We start from the raw sequence: 22819 nt of genomic DNA on the forward strand, positions 1-22819 counted from the left end.
GGCTGCTGCAGCCTGTCTCCCCACAGCCAAAGGTGCAAGAGTCATTGCATTAACAAGAGAGGAAGCTGGAAATGATACACAAGGGAAGGAAGTCTTTTGAGAATCAGGTTTCAGTGTTTCTACTACTTAAGGAAAAACTTGTTTATAATAATATACTGTCTATAGGAGGTGTGTGTCTGTGTCAGTATGTGTATATATATGTATATGCACACAACATATGTGTGTGAGAAGGAACTTTCACTGTGGTCTGTCAGCATTAAGCACGTTGCTTCTATTTCTTCTTAAACCCTGCAACTTTATTTAATAAAAAAAAAAAAAAAAGACATTAAGAAACTCCCAAGGTAGAGTGCGTGCGAGTGTGTGTGCGAGGGAGTATGAGTAACTTATCTTCACATTTAACTGGAGCCTTGGTATTGTCAAAGCAGCTGAATCACTGCCTGTGAGCTGCCATCTTTGCCATGGTGATAATTTGACAGCATGCCAACATTGCTGCCTACTGTCTCTGAAGAGCTGACCTTGTAACAACATCAACGCTCTTTCTTTGGCTTTTGCTGACGTACTCTAGGCTCTGGAAACTGTTTTCAAAACAAATATATAATGAAGTATTGTGCTTGTAAAAGCAATTGTGTTTCCGTCCGTCAGATTATTTTAGGGTGTCTCGCCTGCCAAAGGGCAAAGCAAAGGAACAGGCAAGGAGGACGTGGCTCTTCAGACAGAGAGGCTTTCCATATACAGGAACGATGGGAATGAAGTAACCTTATGGAATCAGAAGTTAACGGTAAAGTGGCAACATCAACTCCTTGTGCTGTAAACCAAATTGTTTCTCAAGGTCACGAACAAAACAAGGACAAGTGAGCAGAGCTATACAAACAACATGAAGAATATACAAGGGCCAAAAGCAAGGAAACATCTTGATTTAATGCTTGCTATATACTGTTATGTGTATTTCTTCATGCAGGCAGGAAAAAATTTCCATCTAAAATGCTAATTGAGACTTTCTATCTAGACGTTTGAAATGGAGAAACGCTAAAGGCTTGTCTTAGCAGATGGAGTAAAAGCATTGTCAGCACCTGAATATACCAATCTTCTTGGCCCTAGGTTTAGGCTACTCTATACTGGGTGACCTGACACGTTCAGGCATTCCCCAGTCGTGGGGGATTACCTGAGCACCTTGTATTCCCGCTGCCCACGTATGTGTACCAAACTTCACATGCCCTCCACGTGTCCAGTATATTTGCCAGGGCCCAGCTTGCAAAGGAAGCAGAACAAAGCAGACACAGGACTCACCCCACCTTGCTGCTGCTTTGATCATGGGGACCAGTGATAGAGAAATGCGGTTACTGATTTTTTTCTTCTTGTTATCCTCACTAAACTAAACGAATATAGCAGTTACTGGTGTCCTAAATGACATTTCATGGAAAGTTTTTGTGGTATCAGAGACTGTACAGTGGATGCATGACAGGCTTTCCTTAAAAACTGTCATGCAGTGCACAAAAAACATACAGATGGTTAGGTAACAGCAGTTTTAATTTTAGATATGGGATTGGAAGATGCAGTTAGATTAAACCTAGGACTCTGAAGGTTAAGACCAGAATGAAAGATGTAACTAACAAAAGTCTGGAGGCAACATCCTCATGAGACACCCCAGTTTTCACTCCCCCTCAGAGATCTATTTTCAGGTGTTGCCAGAAAGGAGAACACTATAATTTATACCAAGATGTTTCCTCTGGATGCTTCTTAAAGTGCAATCCTTTAGATCTATTGAAGTCAGGTGAATATTTTATATAGCTGAAGTTCCACTCTTGATTTTATATAGTCAAGGATAAAAATTGTATTGTTTGCCCACTTTCTAACTTATCTATGTAAAAAGCCCCTGCAAGATAAAGCACTCTGACTTCAGTTCCTTCAGCTTTAAGCTTAAATGGGATTTGGCTAGCATGTATCAGTGTATTACTCTGCTTTATGTATGGTTTACATACGGCCAGCAAAACTTCAGCTACTGCAGAAAAACCTATTTAAGAGAAACAGCAAGCAAATTACATTTGATTTTTCATTGTTTTCCAGCTTGTTTCTTCTTGTAATTCAGTGCTGGATTTTAACCTGCGAGTTTCTGTTTGGGTTGCATTTTCTTTGGGGATTGTATTTCTCCCTATGTTGCTAGCACTTAAATTGTTGGGCCAAACTGACAAACGGGAAAATTCAGTCTGAAAATAAGTTGTCATGGGACCTATTTTCAAACATGTAGGCCCTTTGTAATGAGGAAGGCTGATTCTGTTACTCTTCAGGGCATCTGAAGGATGTAGCATCTCAAACTGCAAAAAGGGGTGCCTGGAGTTGCTGGGCCTGCTGTATGTCATCTGGATGGAATATTCAAGTTTAGGTTTGAAAGCAGCATTTGTGCCTGAAAAAAAAGAGGTTTTGTTGCCGTAACCAGTGGCATAGCTAGGAATGGAAATCTGAATGGCCTGCAAGCACTGGTGGACAGGCAGTGACCAAATCTTTTTAAACATGGCCACCATGCAGGTTCAGATTTGGGAAGGCTTAGGAGCTAGTTGGGTGGGCCATGTCTAAAATGTTTGCCCAAACCGAGCTTGTAACAGAAATTTGGTGCAAATTAGCCTCCTGAGATACTCCTGAAAGATGAGTTGTCTGTGCAATGGAAATACACATTTTTTTCTGACAGCGAGAAAATTCAGTCTTCCAGTGCCTGAAATTAGTTCACAAGCCACCCAGTTTATAATTCATTCTTTATACTAAAAGCAGGGAATAGTTTTTGGTGCATTGTTTTCAAGTTAAATGTTAATCCCCTGTACAGCAGATGCCTGCTTCTTACAGGCTTGGCTTCTTCTGGATGGATGGCAAGAAGGACTTTCAGAATGACTTTCCAGGGGACTGTGAGCTTTTACTGGCAATGCATGATTTTAGCTAATGGATTTATTAGCTCATGCTAGTTTCTTCCTGTTTGTGTGAGTGGGATCACACAGCAGAGACCCTGTCAGCGTGCAGCTCTTAATAATAGGTAAGGAAGATTTTTCTATCAAAGGACAAACGAGAAATTGTTCCTTGTGAGAAAGCTAATTTGAGACTATCCAATGCAGACCTGCTAGGATGTCTACCAACTAATGCCTAAAAAATGCAGATTACTTTTAAAAATGAATCTTGCTTAAGTGTTTGCTTCTGAAACCAAGGCAGCCGTGCATTAGCTGCTCACTGAAGAGAGTATCAAACTGGACCATAGAAGGAGAAGAGGAGAATGCCATGGAAAATAGGGCTGTAGGCTGAGCCACATTTTTTCCTGTTTTTGTGCATAAAAAGGTCTCGTTACAGCCATATCCTTTAAGCCCTGAGGAGACAAGATCCATTGCCAAGAAAGGTTTTTGCATCTCTGATCGCATGCTGCCTCCTCCACCAGCCTGTATTTTTCTAAAAATAATCCTGATTTCATACCTTAGCTGATGGACCTCCTAGCAGCCACAATAGACACAGCCTCCCTAGAAAACACGCAGTAATATGTAAAAGCATTGGCTCCACTCTCTAAGAGAGGTCGTACACAGCTTTTGAAGAGGCATCCTTTGTATTTTGGATTGTGCTAAAATGTACTAAGCTTATCCTGAGCCCTTTCCACTTCCCCAGAACAAACAAGTTGCTGCTGAATGCCAGGTATCTTATTCAGCAGAAGAACAAGAATTCCTTTTTCTCTTTAAGACAAAGAAAGCAAGAAGTCACTTGGCAGGGGCAAAAGAAAGGTTTTGTTTTCCTAGTCCATGGGGAAATTTGTCAGGCTGCACAGCCTGAAACGTCTGCTCGGGGTGTGTGACAGTTGCTAACAGTCGAGGGAGTGTCCCGAGACAGGTGTCATATTCTCCATTTGATAAGCAGGGAGAAAAGCTTCCATGCACTGGCAGCACAGCTTTGGAGGCTGTGGGTCCATGTTACTGCACTGTCGGTGGCAGATCCCTTCTCCACCCCACGGTCCTCATCCTTCCTCCTCATCCCAGGGTCACCGTCCCCACAGCTGTGTCATCTCCTTTATCCGTTTGGCTGCTGGGAAGCTCCTACACCAGATCTGCTGCCAGAGGAGCAGTAACTTACAGCTGCGCCCTTTGTGGACGTAAGAGCTTGCAAACAGCCCTGGGATGTTGCGTGTGTATCCATCAGGGGTACCAGAGGTAGGGAAAATGCACTGGTAGTCATCCAAAATATTTTCCCAGCACAGAGACATCTGTGGCTTGAGGAGTTCCTGAGACAGAGGGCAGGACTCCATGTTTAACAGTATTAGGGAATGGTCAAACGGTGGTTTGAATGTCCCCAGGCTTTGTGCCCTGAGCCAGGCCTGCTGGTCTGTGTTGCAAGTGGCACTTTTCCTCTCCATTTTCTCTCCATGGCAAAATGCAAACACACTGCTGGAATTTGATATCTACCTTGTACTCACACTGCACCCAGGACTGCCTAGGCCTAGCCGAGCAAAGTTGGACCTTAAAACGAATGTTGGATGTATCTGTACTCATGATGTTGCCCAGGCTATAGCAAGATGGCACCAAAACAGGCTGCAGCCATGTAAACATTGACATGGGAGGGAGCACCTCCCTCATGGAGACATCTCTGCCATTTGCAGGGATCGGGAAACGAGTAACAGAAAAGCTTCCTCCCATTACTGGCCACAGACAATTTCTGTTGCCCAGAAACACATATTGGTTCAAGAGTAAAAAGCAAAAAGCCACAGATGTAAAGAAAGCAAGTGGCATTGACAGCATCCTTCTGCAGGTTGGCCACCTTCTCCCCGACTGCTGTGTGACAGTACAGCACATCAGGCTTTTGGCTCCCAGAGCCAGCCTTGGGGCATGTAACATCTAGCACCAGGGGAGGAGGTAACAAAACACCGATCTCCGCTCTGCAAGCTCAGAGCTGCTCAAAAAGCACTGATGGGGTAACCTCCTGTGTGTGGTGTCAAGCCAACATAAACTGCACATTGTATGCTGAGGCGGATTTGACACCAGTGTGCTTGTGTGACAGTCTCGGCTGCAGGTCGGGTTCGTGCTGCTGAGTGACCTGTCAGTCACAGGCTGCTATAATGGTCATGGCATCCTGGCTTCAGCTCGACAGTGGGAGGAGTGGATTGAGCACTGTGTGTACACACAACAGGAGTAGCAAATGGACTTCAGGGAAAAAAAATCCACACCAAGTGAAGGCTTTCCCTTGGGTGTTACAGCCAGCACAGAAATGTGTGACCTTCATTTAAAGATTTTTTTACTCTGATGTAAGAACCATAATCTTCAGCATTACGCATAATTCAGTGTGTCTCAGCGCTGCTGTCCTGATGGTACACAGTTTTACAGTGTATCAGTGGTTTATTTGTCTCTGTATATCCCTTATATATAAGGGGTTTCCCTAAAAAAGTTAATTGTCCATTCTAATAAGCATATACATTTTTAATCTGACTTACTTTATCTTGAGAAAAAACACACTTTGGAAATTAGCAGCCAGTTGGCTGAGTCGTCCTGGTCCAGAACGATTCAGCAGCAAAATGAGTAAAATCACCACGTTTACACTGCTGTGAATAAAGAGCCGGGTCCACTTGCCTCTGGGTGTGCATTGGCTCAGTAGGTCTTGCAGCCAAGTGCCCTCTGAGTTTTGGAGAAGAATCACAGTTTTGCTTTCACTTTGTGGCCAGAAATTAGTGTAATTTTAAGGCCCTAGTGGAAAGAACAAGAACATAATAACAGGTCTCTGAACAGTATTTCTTTGAAACTCTGGGGGCCTGGCGCAAGGGGAAGCCTGGTCTATAAAAATATTGGCGAGTGCTATTTGCTGTACATTTGAAGTACTGCTAGTAAAAAATACGGCATCCACGAAGAACCAACTAAAACTATTGACAGTAAGCAAAGATTTTCCCAAGGGCTTTTGCAGCTGCTCAGTTAAGAAATTTAATCTGAAGGGCTCTGATCGGTGAAACGGACTGTCAATTCGTGTCTTACTATTTCATTCTCAAAGTGGGTGGATTGGAAATTGCACTAAGATTCTGGTAATTGCTACAAAATCCTGTGCTGTTTAGAGGTCCTATACAACAATATCTACAAAATCCTGTACTGTTTAGAAGTACTATACAACAATGCCAGAGCAGTATTTATTGTTCTAACAAATACATTTTTTAAGCTGTCAAAATAAACAAGAAAGAGGTTTCACACACACACACACACTGTATCTGTAACCAGTGGCCATAACGTCTATCTAGGTGAATTCTTTGGGAAATCCTTGCCTTCCTCAGAAGATGATGCCTTTCATGTCACCTGGGTGAGGGTTAAGCACTCTTAAGCAGAAGGATGAAAGCTGGTGCGCTTGCTTTAGGGAGCCAGAGGGATGTTTAGGCTTTTGGCTCACTTGATTTATTGCTCAATTATTAGACTGCATCCTAACAATGGTGTGTGAGAGGCAGGGAAAGCTATACATTTCTGCCTGATTTCTGTTAACAGCCTCCCGAATAACAGCTTGTGTTAGCAGCTGCTTTTTCCTTTTCATGTCCGGGGAAGAAATGTTTGAAAGCTTTTATACTGTCTGAATGAGTTAGGGAGGAAAAAGAAGGTGCCCTCTTCTCCAGATCAGCCTTTATGTGCGGTCATTTATGTTTTCACAAAGAGCAGTGAAATCCAAGGCATGTTGCAATACTGGTTGCTATTTTCTTATCTCCTTATTTATGTAGCAGTTTAGAGAGAGGCTAACAGGCATGTAACTGATGAAATATTAAGGGCTGAGTGTTCAGAACATCTGGTATATCACGTGAGTGATGGGTGAAAATCAACTGATCAGTCAGTTTCCCTCACTTATGCTCTTCCCAGCTAATCTTTATGTTGATCCTGGTGGAGGGAGTGATGCTTTTGGTTAAGAAGGAAAGGTATTTGACACTGTGCAGCTACACTGCAGGGAGATGTAGTATGTGTGTTATGTGGGATAAGTTAATTGTCCTTTTGCGTGTGTGCATGGAGTGAGAAATGTGAAGTACTCAGTCTGCTCAGAGCTGTTGCTGCAGATGTTACAAGACACAAGGAACATATGAGCTGAACTGAGAAAACCTGTATTAAAACCTGCACCAGCTCCAGCTGGGTTTCCTGAGCAGCTCCAGAAACTACTGATAGGTTCATATGAACATTGGTTAATGCTCATTAATACAGTTATGATTTGTAGGTGAGGCACATGTGCCTTGAGCAAGAAAGTTTCCTTTATAGCTGCTTACGCCTTCCCCTCTCTATTTTCGCTATTATTTGCCTCCGCTGTGTCCCCTCTCTCCTGCTCTGATCCTGTCCTTCATCCTGTTGCTCTGCCATCTTCTTCCCTGCTCCTCCCCAGTGTCATCTGGCTTCCCCGGGAGCCCCCCCTTGCCCTGACTGTTGCCGTCTGGTCTGGCTTGCTTGCTTTGCTCCATGGTGTAATGAACACTGACCCATGGCTCTGAGGGACAGGTGGGTAGTCCTTCTCTTAACATCAGGCTGGTGCTGGGCCTGTTTGGTTATAGTCCAGAGAGTGTTAGCAGGAGTGGTCTGGCAAAGGTCTCTCTTGGATACTTCTAAGCTCCTTGTCTATGTGATCGTCTTATCACATCAAGCTCATAAATATCTGTGTCCCCAGAAAAATGCTGTGAGATAGGATGTGCTATTAATCCTCTTTTGTAGATGAGGGACTGAGATCAGAATGAATAGGGAATTAAGCCAGGGTGTCCTGAATTACAGATTAGTACGATAATTCCATCTTTATGAATATGCTCTTTGTTTCGATTTGCCTGGATATTTTTTTAGGCATGATGGCAAAAGAATGTGAAAAGTGGATGGAACCAGCATAGTTACAAGGCTGTTTGGGTTTGAAGAGGGTGACTATAGCAGGAGGGAGGAAGGAGTTACAGAATTATGTTGTTATTAGAAGTGTACACAGTCTTGTCCTCTTCATGTTGAAATCTGTCAGTGTTGATAGTGGGTCTTTTTTTTCATAGAGTCACAGAATCATTTAGGTTGGAAAACATCTTTAAGATCATCAACCTAACACTGCCGAGTCCACCACTAAACCATGTCCCTAAGTGCCGCATCTACATGCCCTTTAAATACCTCCAGGGATGGTGACTCAACCACTTCCCTGGGCAGCCTGTTCCAATGCTTGACAACCCTTTCCGTGAAGAAATTTTTCCTAATAGCCAATCTAAACCTCCCCTGGCACAATTTGAGGCCATTTCCTGTCATCTATCACTTGTTACTTGGGATAAGAGACCGAGATTCACCTTGCTACAACCTCCCTTCAGGTAGTTGTAGAGAGATCTGGACAGGCTGGAGCAATGGGCTAAGGCCAACTGGATGAGTTTCAATAAGGCCAAATGCTGGGTTCTGCACTTCGGCCACAACAACCCCCAGCAGCGCTACAGGCCTGGGGAGGAGTGGCTGGAAAGCTGTCAGTCAGAGAGGGACCTGGGGGTGTTGATTGACAGCCGGCTGAACATGAGCCAGCAGTGTGCCCAGGTGGCCAAGAAGGCCAATGGCATCCTGGCTTGTATCAGAAATAGCGTGGCCAGCAGGGACAGGGAAGGGATCTTACCCCTGTACTCGGCACTGGTGAGGCCGCACCTCGATTACTGTGTTCAGTTTTGAGCCCCTCACTACAAAAAGGACGTTGAATTACTCGAGCGTGTCCAGAGAAGGGCAATGAAGCTGGTGCAGGGTCTGGAGCACATGTCGTACGAGGAGCGGCTGAGGGAACTGGGATTGTTTAGTCTGGAGAAGAGGAGGCTGAGGGGAGACCTCATGGCCCTCTACAACTACCTGAAAGGAGGTTGCGGAAAGCTGGGGATGAGCCTCTTTAATCAAGTAATAAGCAATAGGACAAGAGGTAATGGCCTCAAGTTGCGCCAGGGAAGGTTTAGACTGGATATTAGGAAGCATTTCTTTACAGGTTGTTAGGCATTGGAATGGGCTGCCTGGGGAGGTGGTGGAGTCCCCATCCCTGGAGGTGTTTAAGAGTAGAGTCGACATAGCACTGAGGGATATGGTGTATTTGGGAACTGTCAGTGTTAGGTTAATGGTTGGACTGGATGATCTTCAAGGTCTTTTTCAACCTAAACGATTCTGTGATAAGGTGTCCCCAGAGCCTCCTTTTCTCCAGGCTAAACAACCCCAGTTCCCGCAGCTGCTCCTCATAGGACTTGTGCTCTAGACCCTTCACCAGCTTCGTTGCCCTTCTCTGGACATGCTCCAGCACCTCAATGTCTTTCTTGTTGTGAGGGGCCCAAAACTGAACACAGGATTTGAGGTGCAGCCTCACCAGTACAGGGTGACAATCACTTCTCTGTCCCTGCTGGCCACACTATTTCTGATACAAACCAGGATGCCATTGGCCTTCTTGGCCACCTGGGTACACTGCTGGCTCATATTTTCATTAACCATTGGTTTAAAGCTAAGTTATTTTCAAAATACCATACAGAGATGGGTTCCTACACACATACATCATAATAGCCCAGAAGTTAGGAGAATGGCTTTTCCTGATGCCATTCCAGTTTCAGGCCTCCTGAGCTACAGTGACAGAGCTAGGGACCCAAGCATCTGTCTTCTGAGTCAACAGTGGAGTCCTAACTACTGGACATGTATGGGCCTCTTTTGGGCTTTGAATAAAATATCTACCTTAGACCTGAGAACCCTTTGCAGCAAAAATGTTATCAAAACTAGGGTATGCAGATGATAGGTGTTGTGTTTGATAAATCATCATTTTCTTATTACAAATTCCTGTTGGAAAAAGTCCCAGCCAGCTTGGCTTTTCATACTGTATTATAAGAAATGTTCTCATCTTTCATGTGCAAGTTTTGAACTTTGTTAGTTATGCTTGCTGCAGTGCCTGAGCGGATAAGCTGATTTCAATTATCTTTCATTTGATTGCTTTCTATTTGTTTTCAGTTCAGTGTCATTCAAAAAAAAAAAAGACATTTATTTAAGGTACCAGTACTGGATTTAGCTGTAGCAAAAGTAAGTGAAGCTAATCACTGCTGGGGAGAACAGAGGTCTAAGCTCTGACCTCACAGAACAATAAATGAGGAACTGAACAAAGATTTTGAGATGCTCTCAAGGGAAACAGAGGTTGCCACGCTGAGCTCCAAATAGTGCCAGGACCGGGCTGACTACGCAATGGAGAAAGTAGCCTGATTCCCCTTCTCTCATTTGATTCATTCTCCTTCATCCCAACAATACTAAGCAAGAGACATGGACCAAACAGAAGGACTCCTAGAGTTTCCCATTTGGAAAATCAAACCTACATGGGCTTTCTGATGCACTATCTGTGAGGCATTTAATCTTTGCAGACTAGATAAAGTATCCAGGTGCCTAGCATATTCTCTGACACTTGCCCTTATTTAGTGTCTATGTGGTGAGTATCAGGAGGCTGGAGACAAGTCCTAGGTGTACCTCCCCACTCATTCCTCTAGGCTCAAGAGAATTTGAGCCCAGGATCCCCCTGTTTATTTCGTAAAATTGTAAGCCAGTACAAATGAAAAATGACACCAGAACTGTAAAGTTCCCTCCACACTCAGCTACTAGTTTTAAGTATTTATTGCAAATACTGTTGAATACAAGTGATTTCTAACATGTGTCCTTTTGCAATTTTTTTTTCTAAAACCAATTTCCTGCTGTAAACCAAAAGTAATGTACCCAGTTATGAATGATGTTGCTTTTATTGTATTCCTTAACACTTTACAGCTTGCCTCTCGTCCCTCTCTGGAACAGTTTTTAAAATAAAATGTTTTCAGTGATATTAAAATATAAATAATAATTGGCTTTAATGTAAAAGCCACATTTCATTTTGAAGTATTTATGCAAAGGGTCCGGTAAGTTTTACTATTAAAATAATTTCCTTACTGAGACCAACCTCATTGCTACTAAGCTGAAGACGAACAACAGGCTTGGTGTCAGGTGGGGCAAGTTCAGGAAGAGAGTGGTGAAAAGATAAAGTAAAAAAGAGAAATCCACAGCTTTTCCTGAACATCAGTAGCTTTGATTTTTAACTAATTAGGTGAATATGGTATTTTCAAGATAAATGTGCACCCTGCTCACACACAGATCCTTTGAAAACTGATTTTAGATTATTGTATCTCTGAAAATTTTGTCATAGTTAGAAACCGCTGTAGGCAAAGTAAACAGGTCTGTTGGACTGATGCTACCTAAGGACAACCGGGATGGACATAGCATGACATTACTTACATTGTTGGGTCAGAGCAACTTGATGGCCTTTATATTAGTCCCTTCTCTTACAGTATAATGAGATAAATATACCTCTCTACGTGGTCTGCATTTTGGGCATTGCTTCCCTCACCCCAGAAAGCTTTCATTTTAAAATGCAGGAGTCTTGATCTGTTTCATTATGCATCTTTTTACCACAGTTGAATGACCTGTCACACTCATGTTAGCTGTAGTTGCTTTATGATCTGCATGCATTTCAGTAGGGTTGCCACTTCTGTAGTGACTGGTGCCCTGGCTGCACAGGCGGGATGCCCAGGAGTCCCCGGATGCCCAGGAATCCCAGTATTACAGGACAAGCAAACACTATTTGTATTCTTCCTCTCAGTACTAGTTAAATTAAAACTGTTTTAATCAGTTGCAGCTGTATTCAACTTGATTGAGTACAAATTCCTAGCTATCTTCCTCCAGCATTTATCTATAGATTTATTAATAATATCTGTAAAAATAGATAAGGATAATGTCAGGATTATCTATATTTACTGAAGTGCTTCATCTGGAGGTCCACAGTGTAATTCAGCCATTGTTTCTATTGGGCCACAGTGCACTTAACTCATCAGGTCATAGAGAGTTTTCTACTGCGGTGCTCCATGTGGAGAATCATCCCTGGTAATGGGTAGCTGTTAGTCACCTGAAAGGCTCTGTACTTTCTGCTTGCAAGTCAAAATATAATATAACAGGATTCTTGTGCATCATGAACATCCTCTCCCCCTTATACAAACATCCAGTGACTCAGGTTTTCTTTTGTCCAAAATTGCTGAAGAGGTGCCTTAGGGTGAAGAATGAGGGGCAGTTCCACAGTGGGATGAGGACAGATGCTGCTTTTAAGATGTTGAAAGCTGGCTAAGGAGAAATGGATCCCACAAAGCTCGGAATAAGTGTGGGATTTAGAGGGTCTTGTAGGGACACTTCAGAGCTTCCATTGCAGGTGAGTACTAGCAGAGAGAAATCAATCCTTCCTGTCGTACTAGGTGTTTTGCTGGTTTACATCTGGAAAAAAAAGCAAGATTAGGGGTTCTTGCATGAGCATGGGGAGGAATTTCAGAACGTAGCCATGCCCCATAGGCAGAAATGACACCATGCCTTGTACATCTGCGCGCCAGGGAAGCAGGAGTCAAGCTGCTGCTTTTCATAGCACTAGCCTGGGGACTGGAAGATCCCCTGTCTTCAGAAAGGGCTGGATCTGGAAGGGAATAGGTCCTCAGTAGGGAATAGCATGTCCTCAAGCTCCCAGTCAGGGACTTTCAGCGTCTCTCAGGTTGAGGAAGTGAGTACCATGGTGCTTGCCTCTCTTCCCACATGCAAGATACACATGGAATAAAATATTATTTCTCCAAGCAGAGGCAGAAGGGGAGAAGTTTCATGGGTTTTGGTAGTGCATGCAGTGTTGTGGAGTTCTTGTCTTTTCCACAGGTTCACAGAGGCATGCATATTTTGGTAGAACTGGAGTGGAAAATTTGAGGATGCAGATGAAATGAGACATGATTAGATGTAGCTCATTTAGCAGATGATTGATAGTAGCATGCAACGATATGTTTTAGGACAGCTATAGGTGAAATGTGTTGTGGCACCAGGAGATCTGGCTTTCCAGATGTCTCTGCTCATCTTTCATATGCAGTCAAATCAAAACCCTATTTTATAATTTCTGTCCTGTTTCACCTTTTGTACTACAGGTGGTAGTCCTGTATATGCTTCTCAGCGCAAAATTTGAAGCCTGAGGGAGCATGCTTCCATTTGAATGCTGAATTTTGCCTTGGTCGGGGGATCGGAGGAAGGGTCAAGGGGGATTGGTCAGTTGTGTTTTGAACTTTATCCATAACTTCAGCCAGAAATTATTTTTCAATTCTTTTTGTTTTCAGGGAAAAGTATGGGCCTGAGTATTGCCAAATGTGGCATTTTATAAATTGTTGAACACTGTTTCTAGAACTATTTTGATAACATTCAGTTCACAGTTGCAGATACTTCTTTGCTATGGTGATTGTCTGGTAAAAATACCAAATATTGCTATTGAAAGAAAACCAGCTGTAGTTACATTTAGGTAAAAAACAAAAGAAATAAAACATTGCCAAAACAAAGATGATAAACTAATTTTAAGAGAATACTTTCCAACTTTTCAACTGATACTAAAAGTAGAGCTTAATTTAACAACAGTGAAATTGCTAAAAAATATTTGACCACATTCTTTAAAATTTAAAGAAGAAATGTCCTTGTTCAGTGAATATTAGCTAAAATAACTGTTTCACTTAGCATTAATTCGGTTTGGGTTGATGCTATATTTTTAAATGATCAGGAACCCAATCTTGATCATCACCTAAGAGTCACTCTTCCTATCTGAAGCACCAGGTGGTTTCAGTATAGTTGTTGTAAGAATTGTGCAGGTCTCCTCAGGAAGGCAGGGACTGTTGTGCCTCTTTTTTAATCAGTATCATTTCTTCGCTTTCCTGCATTGGCCTCTCCAGAGCAAAAGGTTGCTTATCTACTCAAATGGAGTGGGAACCCTTTTTTTTTTTTTTTTTTTTTTGTGGAAAAGCACAGGGAGAAGATTGAATTTATTTTCACTTGCTATTTAAGTAGAAAATGAATCCAGCCTGCCAGAGCTGGAAACCAAATGTATTAACTGTTTACAGACTTTCCTGCCAGAACCCCTTATGCTAAAACTCTGTATGGGATGTTTTTAAGGGAAATCAGTTGGATAAATGTCAGGAGAAGGCAAACCAGACACCTGGCTTCAGCAGTACTTGTGTTCCCCACAGTCTTGACTCCATTCGACAAGCCCAGACGGATTCCCTAGTGACCCAGTTCAGGGGTGATACCTCTCCTGGGTTCCTACTCTCGCTCGTTCTCTTGCCCCTCTATTTTTAAGCTGGTGTTAGCTGGGATTGACAGTCTTTCCATGCACTGACAAGGGGGCAGCTGCAGGCGCTGCCTCTTGCAAACTTTCCAGGGACCTCCCTCCCCTACAAAGCCATGCACAGGGAAAGAGGGTGGGCACAGGAAAGGGTCTTCCAGGTGTGCCCACCACATACTAGTTGAACAGACAACATGTGAAACCACTTGCCTGTTTTAGATTTGGGAATAGGGTTGCTGCAGTGATTCTGAAGTCTGTTTCAGGCTTCATGTCTGAAGATTGCAACAAACTGGTTCCCCGAGGGACCCAACTCAACTGTCTGAGCTAATTTTAGCCAGGATGCACTTCCATTTGCCACGCAACATTTCACATGTGAATGAGTCTAAGTGAGAGAAGGTGTGGATATTATGATCGAGGTCCCAACTCACAAACTTGGGAGTTCTTTGGACATTGGTTTGTGTAGTAAATTATCGTATGGCCAGATGAGATGTCCTGTTGCAGTGCTCTCAGTTCAAAACTGGAGAGGGCTTCCTCTTCTGCACAATGACAAAGTTCAGCAAAACAAGATCATTACTTTACTACAGTTAATGATTTCCAATTGCCTGTGTCATTCTGTCCTCTTACAGAATCAGAATGGTTTGGGTTAGAAGGGACCTTAAAGATCATCTAGTTCCAATCCCCCTGCCATGGGCAGGGACACCTTCCACTAGATCAGGTTGCTCAAAGCCCCATCCAGCCTGGCCTTGAACCAGGGAGGGGGCAAGCACAACTTCTCCAGGCAACCTGTTCCTGTGTCTCACCACCCTCACAGTGAAGAATTTATTCCTTATATCTAATATAAATCTACTCTCTTTCAGTTTAAAACCGTTACCCCTCGTCCTATCACTACACTCCCTGATAAAAGAGCCCCTCCCCATCTTTCCTGTAGGTCCCCTTTAAGTACTGGAAGCCCACTATAAGGTCACCCCCAAGCCTTCTCTTCTCTAGGCTGAACAACCCCAACTCTTTCAGCCTGTCCTCACAGGAGAGGTGCTCCAGCCCACTCATCATCTTTGTGGCCTCCTCTGGACCCGCTTGAGCAGGCCCATGTCTTTCTTACACTGGAGGCCCCAGAGCTGGACACAGTACTCCAGGTGAGGTCTCACAAGAGCAGAGTAGAGGGGGAGAATCCCCTCCCTCGACCTGCTGGCCACACTTCTCTTGATGCAGCCCAGGATACAGTTGGGTTTCTGGGCTGCGAGCGCACACTGCTGGCTCATAGTCAGTTTTTCATCCAGTAACACCCCAAGTCCTTCTCCGCAGGGCTGCTCTCAATCCACTCATCGCCCAGCCTGTATTTGTGCTTGGGATTGCCCTGACCCATGTGCAGGACCTTGCCCTTGGCCTTGTTGAACATCATGAGCTTCACACAGGCCCACCTCTCAAGCCTGTCCAGGTCCCTCTGGATGGCATCCCTTCCCTCCAGCGTGTCGACTGCACCACACAGATTGGTGTCATTAGCAAACTTGCTGAGGGTGCACTCAGTCCCACTGTCCATGTTGCCGACAAAGATGTTAAACAGTGCTGGTCCCAATACCAGCCCCTGAGGAACGCCACTTGTCACTGCTCTCCACTTGGACATCAAGTCATTGATCACAACTCTTTGAGTGCGTCCATCCAGCCCATTCCTTATCCACCAAGTGGTCCATCCATCAAATCCCTGTTTCTCCAATTTAGAGACAGGGATGTTGTGTGGGACAGTGTCAAATGCTTTGCACAAGTCCAGGCAGATGCCATCAGTTGTTCTTCCCTTATCTACCAGCACTGTAACCCCATCGTATTAAGGCCGCTAAATTCATCAGGCACGATTTGCCCTTAGTGAAGCCATGTTGGCTGTCCCCAGTCACTTCCTTATTTTCCATCTGCCCTGGCATAGTTTCCAGGAGGATATACTCCATGATCTTGCTGGGCACAGAGGTGAGACTGACTGGCCTTCAGTTCCCTGGGTCTTCTTTTTTGTTCATTTTAAAAATGAGGGTTATGTTTCCCCTTTTCCAGTCAGCAAGAACTTCACCAGACTGCCACGACTTCTCAAATATGGTGGATAGTGTCTTAGCCACTTCATCTGCCAGTTCCCTCAGGACACACTGATGCATCTCATCAGGTCTTCCTGGTTGGGTGGTCTGTAGCAAACCCCCAGTATAACGTCTCCTGTCCCTGCCCTCCCTTTAATCCTGACCCCTGAGCTCTCTGTCAGCTCCTCATCCATCCCCAGGCAGAGCTCCATGCACTCCAGCTGGTCACTGACACAGAGGGTGACACCCCCTCCTCATCTCCCCTGCCTGTCCTTCCTAAAGAGGCTGTATCCTTCCATTCCAACCCTCCAGTAATAGGAGTCATCCCACCATGTCTCCATGATGCCAATAAGATCGTAGCCCTGCAGGCGTGCACGCGTCTAACTCCTCTGTTTATTGCCCATGCTATGTGTGTTTGCATAAAGGCATTTAAGTTGGGCCCCCCATGAAGCTTTCTGTCTTTCTTTTTTCCATCTTCTGTCTTTCCCTTTTGTTCCCTCTATAGGGTATGGTATTTTACCATACTCCCAACAGAAAAGTCAGGCATGCTTTGGTTAAAGTCATGTAAAAACCAGCACTGTGGTTTACCCACTGTTTGTAATCACATTTTCCTTAAAGGTTTCTCTAGAAAGGCTTTTACATTCGTCACAGTGCTATTCCTCATACTTATCTTCCATGCTAATGGCAGACAGATGCAGTTATACTTACACATTATTGTAATTGTTGCTGATGGTGCCCTGTTTAGTTAATGTCACTTCTTTCTCAGTAGTGTTAGATTTGCTGAATCTGTTTTTACTTTTGTTAAATTTAAAAAAAGGACAGTTTAACATGCTTTCAGAGAGGTATAGGGAGAGGGAAACCACTACATCCCAGTGCATGAATTAAAAAAAATGCAAATAGGCCCATAAATTAAAATCAAGAGTTGTTTTTATTTAATAGTTGCATCTCTGTCAATGTAAGATTTATTGGTTTCCAGTCCTCCTAAGGCTTATGAATGTGCTTAATTGGTGTCATTGGATTCAAAAGCAGGGTTTCTTCCACTCTGCAGCTCAGGGGCCCAGAAGCACACCTCACCTGCGTTCACACTACCGGCTTTGGTCTCCCCTGCATGGGGGCACAGTGACCTCTGGCAGTGTGTCTGTTCAGTGATACTCGCTTTGATAGGTATGATGCAGGGCCTTTTAAAGAGGGAGCTCACTACGATTTGACTTCTGCTTGAAGTCAACCAGGTGATGGAGGTGTACTCTGCAAAATATGATGGATTAAATGGCAGAAGATTTAGGATTATACACATGGCCTTACATGCACTTGGCTTATCTGTGATGCAGGTGGTGGCTGCCTTGAGCCAGCACCAGCAGCAGGGTGGTGGACCAGGTAAGGCAAGGTCCAACCTGTGTTTCTCTAAAGTCCATGCCTGAGTGTGGGTCTGGATCCACTCCATAATGCTGCGAGCAATGAGATCCTGTGAGCCCCATAGTCAGCGGGGCTCTTCTCTCTGTGTTAAGGGCAAACATACATGGAAATGGTTGACTGTGAGAAGGCAGTGAGGAGATGGAAGTATCTCAGACATGTTACTGCCTCCTACTGATCTTCCAGACTTAGTAAGGCAAGTTGCTAAAAAGGACAGAAGATGGCTATTGGCAAAGCACTATAAGTAAAAGCATTTGGGGTAAGATAATAAAGCAGTATGTAAAATTGCGGCAAAGTCTTGCTCTTTTTCTGCCTTAAAAATGTAGACGGGCCATGAAGTGTAATCAAATATTAAAGTAAAGGTAAAAATAGTTTCACTTAGTGCACTTCCCTTAGTCTCTTGACCATGTTTTCAAGATTACTTTTTTTCTATTACTACTTTCTCTCTCCTCTGCTATTATGTTGAAAAGCTGCACAAATAGAAGTACAAAGTGCTGTTCAAACCTTAAAGCAAACAAAAGAAATAAAAGATTATTTATTTATAGAATTGTTTTATTTGAACTCATTGGAAGTATCATGTAATAATAGCATATTTGAAAGTTAGAGAACTGATTTTGTAAAAAAAGGTTGATTGTATCTTTCAAGGACGGTTCATATAAATACTGTGGTTCTTTATAATGAGAAGTGTAGTCAAACAAAACCCTGTGCAGATTACTGTTGCTTGAGGGCAAAATAACTTTCATAGCATTCAGGGAGGCATGCTGTTGCAGCCCCACAGCAGAATACACATGCTGCCTGGCAGCACGATAACACGGCAGCAAGCTTGAGAGGACATGTATAAAAGCAGATGGGTAGGAATTTGTTCTCGTTGCCATGGTGTTTGGACACTGTTTACTTCACCTGTCAGCTGAGTCTAGTTCTTTCCCTCTCTGCTGGAAACCTGCAGCCCTAACCTGTAGCGAGGTTCAGCCCCAGGTAGGCAGTCAGGTCCCAGTAGCATAGAGACAAAATTGTTTTTGTTTTCTTTGCAGAATCACAGAATCATCTAGGTTGGAAGGGACCTTGAAGATCATCTAGTCTAACCGTTAACCTAGCACTGACAGATCCCAACTACACCGTATCCCTAAGTGCAATGTCAACCCGCCTCTTGAACACCTCCAGGGATGGGGACTCCACCACCTCCCTGGGCAGCCCATTCCAACGCCTAACTACTCGTTCTGTAAAGAAATACTTCCTAATATCTAGTCTAAACCTTCCCTGGCGCAACTTGAGGCCATTACCTCTTGTCCTATCACTTGTTCCTTGGTTAAAGAGACTCATCCCCAGTTCTCTGCAACCTCCTTTCAGGTAGTTGTAGAGGGTGATGAGGTCTCCCCTCAGCCTCCTCTTCTCCAGACTAAACAACCCCAGTTCCCTCAGCCGCTCCTCGTACGACATGTGCTCCAGACCCTTCACCAGCTTCGTTGCCCTTCTCTGGACACGCTCAAGTAATTCAACGTCCTTTTTGTAGTGAGGGGCCCAAAAGCCTTTGGGTTTCCAGCATTTGTGGCTGAGGAGCAAAACTCCAGACAGTGAAGTGTGCGTTATCTGCTGAGTGGTGCTCCAGGTAGCCTAAGCCCTGCCTAAGCACAGTGTCAGCCAACTGCTGGGGCTTGCAGCCCTGAGGGAGCAGTGGGAGCTCCCTACTTGGTCCTGACAGCTGCCAGGGAGGGTGGTGCCACTGCTGCCTCCTCTGTCCCCAAGGCTGGGGAGAGGCAGCAGAGCTGCTCCACCCTGTAATGGGATTCTGAAGTCCTGCAGGTCGGTAGGAAGAGGGTTTGGGGGAGATCAGGGGTGGTCCTGGGGTCTCAGCTTTTTACCCCAGTCCCACTCTACCTGCCAGACCACAGATTTGCTCTAAAATAGAGATGCTTAACTGTTCTAAAACTTGGGACAGCTTAATGATTATCTCAGATAAGGGGTGGGATGAGCTCCCCACATCAGTTTCCCTTGTAGTTTATGCCAAGCTGTGAATATAAAATGCCAGGTTCTGGTTATAAAACCACTCTGATATATACAGCACACTTCCCTTGATATCCTTAAACTAACTGCAACAAAACGGACCAGACATGCGTATCAATTTTAGATTTTCAACTACTAATGTCATGGTACTATTTTCAGTGACTTTGGTTTTATCATGGTGCCATTACTGCCAGTGAACTACTGCAGTTGAGAGGTTGTTGGCATATCCTTCGTAATTTTGAAAATAAAATACCCTTGTCTCCCTCTGGCTGAGTGGTTAAATCACACTACGGTGGCACTACTTGATAATTTTCTCATGAAAGACTCAAATCCTAGGGTTAATTAAAGCATAGAATAAGTATCTAGGGAGGCATACATAAATGCTAACAGGATTCCTACCACATATATACAGAAGCAAACATCACCATGTATATTTTATGCTAAGCTGAGGCCAGAAAATCCTTAGATCTCTTACAAGGCAGAATTTTTATATTTTATGACAGATGTAGCCAAAAAAAACCCAAATGATAACAAAACCACACAAAATTTGATAATGACGATACATAAATATATCCCTAATAATCACAGGGATTAAACATCCTGGGAGATTGTATAAAGCTTTGTGTTTACAGGAATCTTAATACCCGTTCTTATCAGAGGAAGCTGGATCTAGGGTCAGAAAGCAAGGAAGACTGCTGTGTCCAACTCAAACTGCCAGGGAAACTGTAGCAGCCAGAATTACCTACTGATAACGTAATCTGGGCTGTGCTGCAGGCCAGAATATTATGGAGAAGAACTGCATGATCCATAATGATAGGTGATCAGAAATACTGTTCGGCTTCTTGCCTAAAAGCCCCAGTTTTGAGAACATCCACTGGCACTCACCATCCACCCCTGGCACTGGCATGGGCACCAACTCAGAGGGAAGGGTGCCATCTCCTGACTTCCACCCTCCTCCTTGGCTTGCCTCCATTTTCCTCCTGAGGTTTGTTTTTTCTGTACTGGCTTGACCCTCTTCAGTTTATGCTGGTTAGCTGAGGTAAAGGGGAAATCAGTGGATGAAGTAGCCTACAGCTTTTTGCAGAAGCCCTCATCACTCTTCTGACAGCAGCTGTTTGGACCACTCTGGCATAAGGGGATTCTGCAGAGGGTCTCTCCAGCCACCAGATCGCCTGGATTTAGGTCTGTACTTCTGTAACTGATTTTGTTCATTTCTAAAGAGTTAGGGTTTGTCTGCTCGAAGCAGAGCCTTAGGAGATCTACTGATACCATCTGCTTTAAGCATCCAACTTGGATGCAATTCAGAGGACAGCGTTATTGAGCAGCAACTCCCTGTAACCTTATTGTAGAGAGGCAGGTGTCTCTATGCAGGCTATTCAGGTCATTCATGTTAGATGCTTAAAATAGAAGACATGCAGATTCAGATTGTCTGCTCTCTTCACCTAGTCCATTGCTTACATCTATTTATGTCTTAAATGTGGTTTATTGTTGAGCCACTGAAAGAAACCTTGCACTCTTTTAAAATTGCTTGCCTGATCTAAAAAAAAAATTCATCTACATTAGATCATGACTGCATGCCCATTACGTGTGCCCCCAGCACATGCACAGGCTTCACGCCTGCGTTGCCTGGGAAGTGGTACAGCAGGATTGCCGGGTAGACAGTGGCAGAGAGTGAGAGAGCAGGAGGCTACCGGGCAGGACCAGCAGTAGCCACGTTGCTTTCGGGTGAGTGGTGAGAGGCCAGTGTTGGGCTAATTTAGCCCAGATGGTTTTTGAGGTGGTTTGAGCTATTGGCTTTGGAGAAAAATGTTAAAATATAAATGAAGAAATGTGTTTCAAATAAAACCGTCTCTTCAGGAGCGTAGAAGTGACCATAGTGGTAGGGAACCTAATTGCTAATTTATTTGATGTTTTTTTGAATGTGTCCTTTTGAGAACCATTAGAAAAAGGCCGTTTCATCAAACTGCTCCGTGGCCCCTTGTTGCTTGCATGTTTGTTCCCTTGCTTTGGAAGTGCTCGAACTGTCACTCTGCTATATAGTTGTTGTCTAGACTTCAAACATTTGTTTTCCCCAGTGTTACAGTGCTGCTTCATATGGTGATCACTGGCCTTGTGTTCAGTGCCATAGTAACTGTTCCCTGGAAGGGCAGCAGGACGAGGCGAGGAGCATGTCAAGCACCTGAGAGAGAGAGAAAATGCAAAGCCAGACCTGACAAAGTCTTGACGTGGATGGCAAATATTTGACAATGCTTTGTGGTGGCCAGTGAGTTCTCCCTCATGGAAGGAGAAGTAAAGAAACAATTCAGAATAGTGAGCAAAAATTATGAGTGGGTCACTAGTATTTAACAAGGGATTGCACAGACCAGTCCTGTGTGGAAAAGGATGCTTGTGGCAGCATAGGAAATACAGGTCAAACCTCCCAGTTCCTAGGTCATTCACAGCCAGTGCATTCACCTTGGAGACGAGGTAGGAATGACGGGGAAGAGGCTGGAAATGATGTATATCCTGCTTGCTTGCTTGCTTTCTTCCTCTCTCTTTTTCTCTTTCCCTGGCCGCATTTCTGGTCTTCCGCAGTCGCTCAGCAAGCCTGTAGGAGCCTGCTGAGAAGCCATCAGGCTTCCCACGGGCAGCTGCGGAGGTGGGTGCAGGCAGGGTCGCTGGACTTGCTCTCTGCCAAGGTACAGCTCCTCGTTTGGCTCGGTGTACCTGGCTGGCACACCTGTCCTCCCGGCCACCCCGTGGGCTCATCGCTGGTAGGTGAAAAGCAAGGCTGAGCCCAGACCTGTTTTGGTTGAAGTGCTTTATTTTGCTTTCAGACTTTAATTGCAACCAGAGGCCTGCACTGCATGAGAAATCCTGCTCATCAAATAATCGAAATAATTTTTCAGGGCACAGTGGATTCTTACACCGTATGGCTTGTGTGGGCTTTCGGCTGCCAGCGGCATGCACGCTGGCTACCGGATACCTGGATGCTCAGGGAGGAAGGAGTAGGGGGAAGGAGAAGCTGTAAAGACTCAGGTTGTCACAACCTTTTTTTGCTATTAGGAGATTAAGGCCACAGTTTTGTAACACAAACTCTCTGCCTGCCTGCCTCAGTGCAAGGTTTCCCTCATGCCAAACCGTGGCTGCTTGCTCCTGTCTCTGCACATCACCTCCCCGGCAGTGCTGGAACAAAATATTTGCAGTGGTGCAAAGCAGCTCAGCCATGGAGATTTTTCTGCATTGTGTTTCCACCGCTCCGGCCTGAAGCATTA

The 22819-nt window shown here is 44.3% G+C and overlaps 1 protein-coding gene across 16 annotated transcripts in view; it reads left to right on the plus strand.

Moving 5' to 3' along the window:
* DTNA (dystrobrevin alpha) overlaps nucleotides 1-22819 on the plus strand; it is a 197066-nt gene that overhangs the window by 40138 nt on the left and 134109 nt on the right. The window contains exon 1 of one of the 16 annotated variants that reach the window (XM_074880520.1): nucleotides 12135-12180. The exons of 14 other annotated variants lie outside the window; for them this stretch is intronic. The gene's annotated coding sequence lies outside the window, so the exon portion shown is untranslated. Of the gene's footprint in view, nucleotides 1-12134; nucleotides 12181-20725; nucleotides 20748-22819 lie in introns of those variants that run through there. One more of the 16 variants, XM_074880528.1, reaches the window with a different exon arrangement.

Source organism: Strix uralensis, chromosome 1, assembly GCF_047716275.1.
Source record: "Strix uralensis isolate ZFMK-TIS-50842 chromosome 1, bStrUra1, whole genome shotgun sequence".
Taxonomy (NCBI): domain Eukaryota; kingdom Metazoa; phylum Chordata; class Aves; order Strigiformes; family Strigidae; genus Strix; species Strix uralensis.